Genomic DNA, 12,880 nt, shown 5'->3' with positions numbered 1-12,880 from the left:
ACCCGCCCCCTCCCACTGCGCCTCGCTCTCGGCGTCTCCCTCGCCCAGGTCTCCAATGCGCTGGTTCCTGCCCCCCTCGCATCCTCCGTGGGTCCCTCCCCCCCGGGTCTCTCCCTTGCCCCAAGGGAGGCCGGGAAGCCCCGCCCAGGACTGGAGCGGAGGCAGCAGGTCCAGACACCTCCCACGCCCGCCCCGCGGACCCCAGGCGTCCCGCGCCTCCCCGCCCTCTCCCCCTCAGGTCGGTGCCGGTTCTAGCGAGAGGGTGTGGAGGGGGACAGGCCGGGCAAGCGGACGGAAGACCCTTAAAGTGGGAGATACTGTAGGGGCCGCACGCGCCCCGGGACACCCTGAATCTCCGAGTTACAAGCGCCCTCCTTCCAGTGCACGCACGCGCTCGCACTGCCGCCCATTCATTGACAGGCGCTCACTCGCACTTTCTCCGGATCCAGATCCACACGCCCCTCCCGCCCTGGTCCAGACGCCGCCCGCCTGAAGGAGGGAGCGCCATTCCCTGCCCCCACGCCCACGAGACAAGCGGGAGTCGTGGAAGCTCAGTCCGGGACAGGCAGGGCCAGCTGGTGTCTGGGGAGAAAGGCAGCTGCGCCTCAGGTCCCAGTCTGCCCCCTCCCCCCGTCCCTCCTCCTCCCCTCCCTGGGACCCCTGGCTCAGAAGGCTCCCTCCCGAGCCTTCGCGCTGCGGTGGAATTCCCCCAGCAGTACCCCCCACCTGGCGGGGGAGGGGGAGGGGAGCAGGCCCAGGCAGGCGTGGGGGGAAATTCCCCGCCCCCTCCCCCTGGGCCCAACTCCTCCGAGTCCTCTGATCTCCCAGCGCCACCCGCCTGCTGCCCCCAGGGCTTGGGGGGAGGCCAGCGCAGGTGCGTGGGAGGGCGGAGGCGGGGCCAGGGGAAGGAGCTGGTGGGGACCAGGCGCCCAGAGCGGCCCCGCTCCACCCAGACCCCTTTGCCCCTGCGTCCAGCCTGCCCAGCCGGCACCAGGCCCTCGCCAAGCTGTCGAGCCCAGGCAGTCCTCACCCTGCAGCCTCCACACCCTCTCTGCCCCGGGGCCGATGGAGAAGCAAGATGGGGTCCCGGGGGGTTCTGCCAGGCCCAGGTGCCCACTGCAGTGCTGGTACCCGCGGGGATCTTCCAGCTAGTGCCTCACGCGAGTGTTCTGGAGGTGGGGCGTGGGGTCGAGGTGGGGGCATTTGAAGGAGATGGACTCACTGAGACTCTAGACCAGGGTCCCGGTCTTCTCCGGGAGCTCCCTCAGCGGCCAGGCTGGCCCACTGAGCCCTGAGCTGGGGTCTCCAGCATCCACTGGCTCCCTGGAACCCAACTGTGCTTCCTGAGGAGGGAACAGGCGTGTGCCCCCTGTCCAGCCTGTCTTTCTTGGTGGAGCACAGTGAAGTCGTCCCAGGCTCCAGCCCACAGAGAATGACCTAGGGGCAGGCCTGCGAGATGGTGGTGCATGGGAAGCTTCACCCCCACGGCCACAGTCCTCTGAGGATGGGGCGAGGTGGGGACAGGGACAATTAAGGACTCCATGTGCAGAAAGGAGGCCGGATTGGCACACTAGTGGAGAAATCGGCCCCTTCCCTGGAGGAAGCCAGGCCAGAAAGAGCCTTCCTTCTGTCCTTGGCACTGTGACACCCGGATCGGTCCTCCCAGGCCTGTCTCCTGCAGAGGGCACAGTGGACGAGAGGAGGGGGTACTCAGTGCTCAGGCTGCGGCACTGAGATGGAGTGGGGTGGAGTATTCACACTGCATACTCACTCAGGTCACTCATGGAACCTTCCAGAACTAAGAAGCCTCCGCCCCACCGCATTTCCGGAGCAATTGGCACTCAGTGCTCTGCAACCAGCGACATGTCTGCCCTCCTGACACCCTGCGAGGGAAGACATCCTCATCTCCTCATTCTGCAGATCCACCAGGTATTGTTGGAACTGGGCTTCAAACTCAAGTTGGCCTGACCCAAGTGCTGGGCGCATCCAGGATCTCTGATTCTTCTGGGACCTCTGGGTACACAGAGATACCCTCTCGCCTGCCCTGGGGAGGCCCCTCACCCTTTGCACGTCCTTGTTGCCAGCTGACACCTCCGAAGCAGGATCTCCAGCAACCCATTTCACAGACGGGGAGACTGAGGCCAGACCGGAGTCCCTAGGGCCTGACAGGCTGGGTTTGTCACCTCTGAGGGAAGCAGGTTCGCAGGTGCAGATTGGCCACATGGGGGCGGCAGAGAGAAAGAAGCCAAAGAGATACGTGCAGAAGCAACGCAGGGGCCAGGCTCGCCTTCCTTTCCTTTGGAACATGGGACGTGGCATTTGCTCTGTCCAAGTGGCAAGAAGGTGAGAAGCTGGGGGACCTGGACAAGAGGAGGGACCAGGCCACTTTGTCCCAGTCAGCCACCCAGGAAGGGGAGGAGCAGGCTCAGCCCTGCCCCTCTGACAGCAATGTGGGGTGGGCTCTGGGTCAGGGTTGCACCCAGGGCAGTCAGGATGCCTGGGTTCCTCCTCCGCCTACACAGCTGCCCTTGCTCTTCTTCCCCATTTTTTTTTTTTTTTTTGACAGAGTCTTGCTCTGTCACCCAGTCTGGAGAGCAGTGGTGGGATCTTGGCTCACTGCAACCTCTGCCTCCTGGGTTCAAGTGATTCTCCTGCCTCAGCCTGCGAAGTAGCTGGGATTACAGGCAGGTGCCACCACACCGGGCTAATTTTTGTATTTTTAGTGAGACGGGTTTTGTTTGTTTGAGACGGAGTCTCTCTCGTCACCCAGGCTGGACTGCAATGGCGCGATCTTGGCTCACTGCAACTTCGAGACGGGGTTTTGCCATGTTGGCCAGGCTGGTCTCGAACTCCTGACCTCAGGTGATCCGCCCCCGCTTAGCCTCCTAAAGTGCTGAGATTACAGGCGTGAGCCACCTTGCCCTGCCTGTCCTTCCTTTGGGGACAGTGTTCCATCTGGGGTCCACTAGTGCCTCATGGCAGGGCACATGAGGGCCACCAAGGCAAAAGGAGGCCCCTGAAATCTGTGGGCAGGGGTTCTCCACAGATTTCTCCAGGGCTGAGGAGGCCCTGGGAGAGATGAACCAGGCCAGACCTCACCTCCACGCTCCGTATTCAGGAGAGTCAGTGGGCCACCTCTCCTGGGAGATAGCTAGGTGTGTAATGGGTGGGATAGAGGTTTGTGGGCCCCTCTGAGCCCCTAAGAGCAGCCCTGTGGGCTCTTTTGGGGCCTTCCCAGGTGTTCAGAAAGACGCCCCTGCTGAGGGGCCGCAAGTCCCAGTGGTGACCTCACCCACTCTCAGCAGCAATGACACTTTGCCCTGTCCCCCTTCCTGGGACAGCCATGTTCCTCCTGCCTGCTTCCTAGCTGCACCCCTCCCTGTGTTTACTGACCCCGATTCTTCCAGCTCCTGCACAAACGCTGGGCTTCATTTCCCCACCTCCCCTACGTGAGGTGCGCCTAGCAGGGCAATGGTGGGCGTGGCACCTCTCAATACTCAAAAGTTGGGTCCCTGGACCCGCACCATCATCACTAGGGAGCTTGTTAGAAATGTGGTGCTGGCCGGATGTGGTGGCTCATGCCTGTAATCCCAGTGCTTTGGGAGGCCAAGGTGGGCCGAGGCAGTGGATCACTTGAGGTCAGGAGTTCGAGACCAGCCTCCTCAACATGGTGACACTCCCTCTCTACTGAAAAAAAAAAGAAAAGTTAGCCAGGTGTGGTAGTGGGCACCTGTAATCCCAGCTACTCGGGAGGCTGAGGCAGGAGAATCACTTGCACCCAGAGGCATCATAGTGAGCTGAGATCTCACCGTTGCACTCCAGCCTGGGTGACAAGAGCAAGACTCCATCTCAAAAAATAAAACTAAATAAACAAATAAATAGAGACAGAGTCTACTTATGTTGTCCAGGCTGGTCTCAAACTCCTGGGCTCAAGTGACCCACCACCTGGGCCTCCCAAAGTGCTGGGATGACAGACATGAGCCACCACACTGGGCTAGAAATTTTCACAAGATCCCTGGAAAGCCCCTGCCAGGTCTGGCCTGCCACGGCCTCAGTTTCTCTCCTCTCCATCCACCGACTGAACGGAGGGGATGCCTAGGGGAGGGTGGAAGGAGCTGGATCCCTGAGTGATCTTGTGGAAGGTGTCTCTGAACGACTGAAAAATAAAGGTCTGTGGGTTAAGCCACCAAGACTGGGGACTTGCCGGGCTCCGAGCTGACCCAGGCCGTCCTCCGTTGTCCATCCCACACCTTTCCTGTGTGCTGGTGTCCTTGCTGGTAGACACCTCACCCCAACTGCTTTCATCTTCACACAGTGTTCCTCCTGCGTGCAGGTCTGTGTCCAGATTCCACCCCTGCCCCGTCACCTTACTTATTTATTTATTTACGAGATGGGGTCTTGCTCTGTCGCCCAGGCTGGAGTGCAGTGGTGCCATCACGGCTCACTGAAACCTCAATCTCTTGGGCTCAAGTGATTCTCCCACCTCAATCTCCCAAGTAGCCGGGACCACAGGGACGTGCTGCCACACTCAGCTAATTTATTTTTATTTTTCATTTTTGAAATGGAGATTTGCTCTTGTTGCCCAAGCTGGAGTACAATGGCACGATCTTGGCTCACCGCAACCTCCACCTCCCAGGCTCAAGATTCTCCTGCCTCAGCCTCCCGAGTAGCTGGAATTACAGGCGTGCACCAACATGCCTGGCTAATTTTTTGTATATTAGTAGAGACGGGATTTCACCATGTTGGCCGGACTGGTCTCAAGCTCCTGACCTCACGATCGGCCTGCCTTGGCCTCCCAAAGCTCTGGGATTATAGGCGTGAGCCACTGTGCCCAGCCTCAACATGTGAATTTTATTTATTTATTTATTTTTCAGACAGAGTCCTGCTCTGTCACCCGGGCTGGAGTGCAATGGCGGCATCCTGGCTCACTGCAACCTCTGCCTGCCAGGTTTAAGCAATTCTTCCTGCCTCAGCCTCCTGAGTAGCTGGGATTACAGACGCCTACCACCACACATGGCTGGCTAATTTTTGTGTTTTTAGTAGATACAGGGTTTTGTCATTTTGGCCAGGCTGGTCTTCTGACCTCAGGTGATCTGCCCGCCTCGGCCTCCCAAAGTGCTGGGATTACAAGCATGAGCCACCACCGGCCTTAACATGTGAATTTTAGAGGATGCAACTCAACATGTAACATCTCTTGAAAATCTCCCTTTTCCGCTCTGGCTGGCACCTCCAGCTCTTGCCTGGACAATGGCTCACCCAGCTGAGGTCTAACTCCTCACTCTTACCCTCTACCATCCTCGCCAGCAGCCAGTCCTTTATCTGGTAATTAAACACTGAACTATCAGATACATGACTAGAGAGTCATTAAACATTAAGTCAGATCGAGTGGCTGGTCTGATAAGAATCCTTTGGAAGCTCGCCAGGCCCAGTGGCTCACGCCTGTAACCCCAGCACTTTGGGACGCTGAGATGGGCAGATCACTTGAGGTCAGGAGTTTGAGACCAACCTGAACAACATGGAGAAACCCCGTCTCTACTAAAAATACAAAAAGTAGCTGGGCGTGGTGATACGCGCCTGTAATCCCAGCTATTTGGGAGGCTGAGGCAGGAGAATCGCTTGACCCCGGCAGGCAGAGGTTGCAGCCAGCCGAGATCACGACACTGCACTCCGGTCTGGGTGAGGGAGCAATTAGAAAAAAAAAAAGAACCTCTCGAAGTTCTCAGAACGCTTGAAGGCACTGCCTGGGCTGACCCGTGCCTTCCTCCGTGGCCTCAGCCCCACCACATCCCCGCACCCCAGCTGATCTCCTGGTCCCCAGGCCCGTCCTTTCTTCCCTCTGGGCCACCGTACTATGGCTCCCTCGGCCTGATGTGCTTTTTCCTTCCATCTTCACTTGGTAAATTCCTGCTGCAGAGCTCAGAGCTGCCTCCTCCGAGAATCCTTCCTTGATCCCCGCCCCTCCATCCTGCTGTCTGCCCTTCGCCACAGTGCCTCCTGAGCTGCCTGGTTCCTATGCGCCTCCCCCTCCACCTGGGGAACAGGTGAGGGTGGGACAAGCGGGGTTGAGATGCCCAAATCCAGGCTTGTTTCGGTGGGAGGGGGTCACCTGCTGCCGGCTTGTCCTAGATGCTCTGGTCACCAGTCCAGGCAGAGCCAGGGATGCACCCTGATTTGGAAACTCAGACTTGAACTCAGCTCTTGAACTCCTGGGTGGATGACGAGGGGTTTTCCCATGGGGATGCTGGATGACTGGCCGTTACCCCCGAGGCTTGGTCTGCAGGACCTGCCCCTCTCAGATGAGGACACTGAGGCTGGCAGGGCCGGGAGTGCCCAGGGCTGGCTGGCTTCATTTGGGCCCCAGGCCAGCCAGCTCAGAATGGCTCCTGGGCACCTGTGGCCTCAACCTCCAAAAAGTCTGCATGATTTGCTGAAAGCTGCCTTGCCCTAGCTGGGCTGGGGTTCTGCCTGTCTGTCTGTCCGAACAGCCCACAGTGTTCTTGTGCAGGGCAGGGAGGGGCCCACCCAGGCAGCTCCAGGGGCCAGGGGCGGGTGAGCCAAGCTCTTTCTTCTTGTTCCTCCCTGTGAGATTGAGGCTTCACTTTCCATCGAGAGAGTCCCTGTCCTGCACCCTGAGGAAGGAGGCTGTCCACAGGTAGGCCAGGCCTGGTCAGTGGTGCCTGGCCTGAGTAGGGCGTAGGGGATGGGGAACCCTGGAAGGAGACCAAGAGCTTTAGTTAGTCTGGGGGCTGGTGTGGGGATGAGCAGGCCAGTTCGGTCCCTGGAAGGGGGGACAGGGAGGGGGACCTGCATCCACCCCGCACGCCCATTCCTCCAAAGGCTCCTCCCCCAGCACCACGGTGGGTGGGGGGCTGCCCATGTCCCGGGGACCCCCTTTGCCCTCGGAGTCCTGCCCATCCTCACCCTCCAGACTTCGACATGCCTCGGTGCACACCACCCGCCCCCCCCCGACTTTCAGTGGCTCCTTCTACTCCCAGTTCTCCTCCCCTGGTTCCCCTTGCCCCAGGCCTGCAGGTCCGGTGAGGGCTGGCTGGCAGGGCTGGGGGCGCCTTGGCCCCAGGAATGCCGAAGCTGGTCTCCAGCCCAAATGCCGGCTCCTTGGTGGGCCCCCATCCCTCCCAGCTGCCTACCCTGCCATCCCCACCCTGAGGGCTTGGGGGGCACTAGAATGGCCCTCAGCGTTGGATATAAGGAGGGCCCCCACCCCACATTGCTTCATAGAAGGGAGGAGTATTTCCCTCGAACATAAACGAGTTCTCAGAACAAGGGCCCCTGTCCCCGGAGTGACAGCAAATCTAGGAGGGGAAGGTGGAGTAGACCCACTTGGGCTCCTGCCCCTCCTGTCTCTGTCTCACAGGTGTCAGGCGTGGAGGAGGGAGGGACTGTGCAGAAGCCTCCCCTCCCTGGCCTGGGGCTTGGGATTTTTGGAGAGGTAGCAGAGGCCGCTCCTCCCACCAGGCGGCACCCTTCCCTGCAGGCAAAGCCCAAAAGGCCATCCCAGGGGCTGGTGGGGGCCACAGCAGGTGAGGAGTCTGGGTGGCATGGAGCAGGTGGGGGTCCCAGCTCCTGGCACACCATGCGGTCCTCATATCTCCCAGTGGGCACGGCTTGGTCCCTGGCCTACCCCCCAGGGAGCCTTCCCATGACCCGGCCTCCCCAGCAGACTTCTGAGGCCCAAGCAGGCCTCTTCCCAGGACCCCCGGAGGGGTCCTGCTCTGTCACCCAGGCTGGAGTGCAATGGCGGCATCTTGGCTCATTGCAACCTCTGCCTGCCAGGTTCAAGCAATTCTTCCTGCCTCAGCCTCCTGAGTAGCTGGGATTACAGACGCATGCCACCATGCCTGGCTGGCTAATTTTTGTGTTTTTAGTAGAAACGGGGTTTTGTCATTTTGGCCAGGCTAGTCTTGAACTTCCGACCTCAGGTGATCTGCCCGCCTCGGCCTCCCAAAGTGCTGGGATTACAGGCGTGACCCACAGGAGGGGCCACGTGGGCACCCCACACAGCCCCCAAGGCTTCCTGCCTTAGACTGGGCAATACAGAGAAGGGGAACCCACAGGGTCTTTTCTGGAACCACACGGCTGGCAGGGGCACAGCCCAGCCGGGTCCTTCCAAGCCAGGGCACTTCCGAAGGCAGGCCCTCACGCCCCCCTTCCCTGTGTGGCGCCCCTGCTGGGTCAGGGAAGGAGACTGGTGATGAGTAAGGGGGTGGGCTGGGTTCTGAGGTGCCCCCAGGATTCTGCTCTCAGTGTCTCCACACCCTGGAGTATGGGCCACCCCTCCTTCGATGGGGTTGTTCTGTGGCACCAGCTAAGGGACTCTTCTTTTTTATTTTATTTTATTATTTTATTATTATTTTTTTGAGACGGAGTTTCGCTCTTGTTACCCAGGCTGGAGTGCAATGGTGCGATCTCAGCTCACCTCAACCTCCGCCCCCTGGGTTCAGGCAATTCTCCTGCCTCAGCTTCCTGAGTTGCTGGGATTACAGGCACGCGCCACCGTGCCCAGCTAATTTTTGTATTTTTAGTAGAGACGGGGTTTCATCATGTTGACCAGGATGGTCTCGATCTCTTGACCTCGTGATCCACCCGCCTCGGCCTCCCAAAGTGCTGGGATTACAGGCGTGAGCCACCGCACCTGGCCTGATTTTTGTTTTTTACCTCTCCTGTGGTGCTTCGGGAAGGGGGCTTTGCAGGTGTGCCTGGGGTTTCTCAGCACGTGACTTGGAGTTAATCAGAAGGGAGATTGGCCTGGGCTGGCCTGGCTTGCTCAGGTGTGGCTTTGAGAGGCTGGTAGCCCAGAGCCGCCCCCTCCTAATGCTAAAGGAGCAAACGGCCATGGGCTCCACAGCTGCAAGAAATGGATTCTGCCCGCAATCACGTGCGCTCGGGAGAGGACTGCAGGCCTCGGGTGAGAGCTCAGCCCCAGCTGACACCTTGAGTGCAGCCTGTGAGAGCCTGAGCGGAGGACCCGTTTCAGCAGTCCCTCCCCAGCCTCCTGCGACAGCCGCAGCCCTGAGATGGTGAGTGTGCTTTCCAGACGTTGTGTGTTTAGTGGTTTGTTCTGCTGAATTGTGCTCCGGAGTGTAGACGGGCTGGCAGGGTTGGGGGTGGTGAGGGGTGAGGCTCATTAGGCAGGGTGTGGACCCCCAAAGGCAGCAAGGACAGCCCTAGCAGGTCAAATACCCTCCCCGTCAGCGGGGGGCCTAGTCAGCCCTGGGCACAAAGGGACGCCGGCTCTGGTTAAGTGGCCCCAGCTGGGCCTGTTCCTCTGGGGCTTCAAAATGGGGATGGGGTGACTGGTCTCCTTCCTGGGGAGCTGGTTGTCTCCTGTTGGCCGTGCAGGAGGGGAGCAGAGCAGGTAGCTGGAGGCAGGAGGAGGGCCGGTGGAGCCGGTAGCTGGAGGCAGCTGTGGCTGGCGCTGGCAGCCTGAGGCCGGGGACCGTGGTGCCCTTGGTCTCCAGAGAACCCCCCTTGGGTATGTCTGGCTTCTGGTCCTTGAAACAGGTAGTTGTACCTGATGTGAAAATCGGGGAGAGGACACCTGGGGCAGGCACTGTGTGCTTCGGTTTGCATTTTTAGGATTGAGCGAGGTGGCTCACACCTGTAATCCCACCACTCTGGGAGGCTGAGGCAGGTGGATCTCTTGAGCGCAGGACTTTGGAACCAACCTGGGCAACAGAGACCGTCTCCACAAACCTGCCCCATTCCCAAAACCCTGCGGATCCTGCCTCTCCCCCGCTCCCCGCAAAAAAACTGTCTTCACAAAAAATAAAAAAATTAGGCAGAGACTCATGCCTGTAATCTCAGCACTTTGGGAGGCTGAGGCGGGTGGATCACCTGAGGTCAGGAGTTTGAGACCAGCCCAACATGGTGAAACCCCGTCTCTACAAACAAAAAAGCAAAATGAGCCAGGCATGGTGGCACATACCTGTAATCTCATATACTTGGGAGGCTGAGGCAGGAGAACTGCTTGAACCTGGGAGCTGCGATTCTGCCACTGCACTCCAGGTTGGGTTACAGAGGGAAACTCCATCTCAAAAAAAAAATTAGACTGGCGTGGTGGTGCACACCTGTGGACCCAGCTCCTTGGGAGGCTCAGGTGGGAGGATCACTTGAGCCCAGGAGTTTGAGGCTGCAGTGAGTCAAGGTCGCATCACTGTACTACAGCCTGGGTGACAGATGGCAGTGTTTCAGAAAGGAGGCCAGGCCCCAGCGGGTGAGCCACACGTGGGCAGGTGTGTGTGCTGGGATGTGGCTGAGGAAGCATCCTGTGCTCACTGAGCTGTGGTGGGGCTGGGTTTTGCAGAGGGACAAAGCAGCAGAGACGGGATTGGAGACCGCGGTGGTCACACCCACCAGCGGCTGGCCCGGCGTGGCTCAGGCGCTGTGGGATGGAATGTTTGAGCACAGGGACCATGGAGGGGTTTCCTTTGCTGTCCCAGCTCCTTCCCTGGATCCTGCAGATCCTCCCAGCATTACACTCCAGAGGAAGGGGCCCCATCAGCCCCTTAGCACTCGGGGTAAGGAAATAAGCAGAGGGGCCGGGCGCAGTGGCTCACACCTGTCATCCCAGCAGTTTGGGAAGTCGAGGCAGGTGAATTGCTTGAGCCCAGGAGTTCGAGACCAGCCTAGCCAATGTTTTGAAACCCCACCTCTACTAAAAGTACAAAAATTAGCTGGGCGTGGCAGTGCACACCTGTAATCTCAGCTATTCAGGAGGTTGAGGCAAGAGTAGTGCTTGAATCCGGGAGGCAGAGGTTACAGTGAGCTGAGATTGCATCACTGGACAATATCCTGGGCAGCGGAGTGAGTCTGTCTCTTACAAAAAAGAAATGGCAGAGGGAGGGACGGCACAACCCTGTGGCTTTACACATATCAAAAGCCGTTGATATGAACACTTTGCACAGATGAATTGTATGGTGTGTGAATTACATTGCAACAGAGCTGTTTTTTTTGAGATAGGGTCTTACTCTGTCAGCAGTCTGGAGAGCAATGGCGCAATCTCTGCTCACTGCAACCTCCGCCTCCTGGGTTCAAGCAATTCTCCTGCCTCAGTCTCCTGAGTAGCTGGGATTACAGGCATGCGCCACCACACCTGGCTAATTTTTGTATTTTTAGTAGAGACAGGGTTTCACCATGTTGGTCAGGCTGGTCTTGAACTCCTGCCCTCAGGTGATCTGCCCGCCTCAGCCTCCCAAAGTGTCAAGATTACAGCCGTGAGCCACCACACCTGGCCACAAAGCTATTCTTCATTTTTTATTTATTTATTTATTGCATTTTAGGTTTTGGGGTACATGTGCAGAACGTGCAAGACAGTTGCATAGGTACACACATGGCAGTGTGTTTTGCTTCCTTTCTCCCCTTCACCCACATTTGTCATTTTTCCCCAGGCTATCCCTCCCCAGCTCCCCACCCCCGCTGGCCCTCCCCTTTCCCCCCCAATAGACCCCAGTGTTCAGTACTCCCCTCCCTGTGTCCATGTGTTCTCATTTTTCATCACCCTCCTATGAGTGAGAATATGCGGTGTTTCATTTTCTGTTCTTGTGTCAGTTTGCTGAGAATGATGTTCTCCAGATTCATCCATGTCCCTACAAACGACATGAACTCATTATTTCTGATTGCTGCATAATATTCCATGGTGTATATGTGCCACATTTTTCCAATCCAGTCTATTATCAATGGGCATCTGGGTTGATTCCAGGTCTTTGCTATTGTAAACAGTGCTGCAATGAACATTCGTGTACATGTGTCCTTATAGTAGAACGATTTATAGTCTTTTGGATATATACCCAGTAATGGGATTGCTGGGTCAAATGGAATTTCTATTTCTAAGCCCTTGAGGAATCGCCACACTGTCTTCCACAATGGTTGAACTAATTTACACTCCCACCAACAGTGTAAAAGTGTTCCTTTTTCTCCATATCCTCTCCAGCATCTGTTGTCTCCAGATTTTTTTTTTTGAGGGAAAAAGAGAAAAAGAAGGGGAAAAAAAGAAAAAGAGAGAAAAAGGAATATTACTTCATTCCTAAAATGGGTTTCAATAATGGCCGATCAATATTTTGAGTGTTTAAAGTGGTTAATGCATATTTTATGTGTTTAAAATGGAGACCTCTATTGTGTTTATTTGTTCTGGCTCTGAGTTCAAGTCCTGGATATCGTTATCAATTTGTTGTCTCGTTGAATCTAAATCTCATTATGTGTCTTATGTATCTGGGTGTTAAGATCTCTTATTATTACATTAATCCTTTTACCCTTGTATCCTTGTAGCTTTGAAATCTATTTTGTCAAATGTGAAAATTGCAACTCCTGCTTTTTATTTATTTATTTTTGCTCTCCATTTTGTTGGTACGTTTTTTTTTCCAACCCTTTATTTTGAGTCTATGTATATCTTTGGATATACCGTTGGATTTTGTCTGTATCTTTTGATTGGGAGATTTGGTGGATTTAAATTTAGGGTTGCTGCCATTTGATATTAACTGGCTATTTTGTCCTTTCGTTGATGTAAATTCTTCTTTATGTTAATGCTCTTTACTTTTTGGTGTATTTTTAGAAAGGGTCATACTGATTGTTTCTTTCTGTGTATAATGCTTCTTTTACAAGTTCTTGTAAAGCAGGCCTGGTGGTAATAAAATCTCTGAGTACTTGCTTGTTCCTAAAAGATTTTATTTTTCCTTCAAATGTAAAGCTTAAATTGGCAGGATATGAAATTCTGGGCTGAAAGTTCTGTTGATTAAGTATATTGAATATTGGCCCCCACTCTCTTCTAGCTTGTAGGGTTTCCGTTGAGAGATCTGCTGTAAGCCTAATAGGCTTACCTTTATGGGTAACTTGATCTTTCTCTCTGGCTGCCCTTAATATTTTC

The sequence above is a fragment of the Callithrix jacchus genome, chromosome 12 (genome assembly GCF_049354715.1).
Source record: "Callithrix jacchus isolate 240 chromosome 12, calJac240_pri, whole genome shotgun sequence".
Lineage (NCBI taxonomy): Eukaryota > Metazoa > Chordata > Mammalia > Primates > Cebidae > Callithrix > Callithrix jacchus.
The sequence above is the reverse complement of the archived record's forward strand: the minus strand, read 5'-3'. Positions refer to the sequence as shown.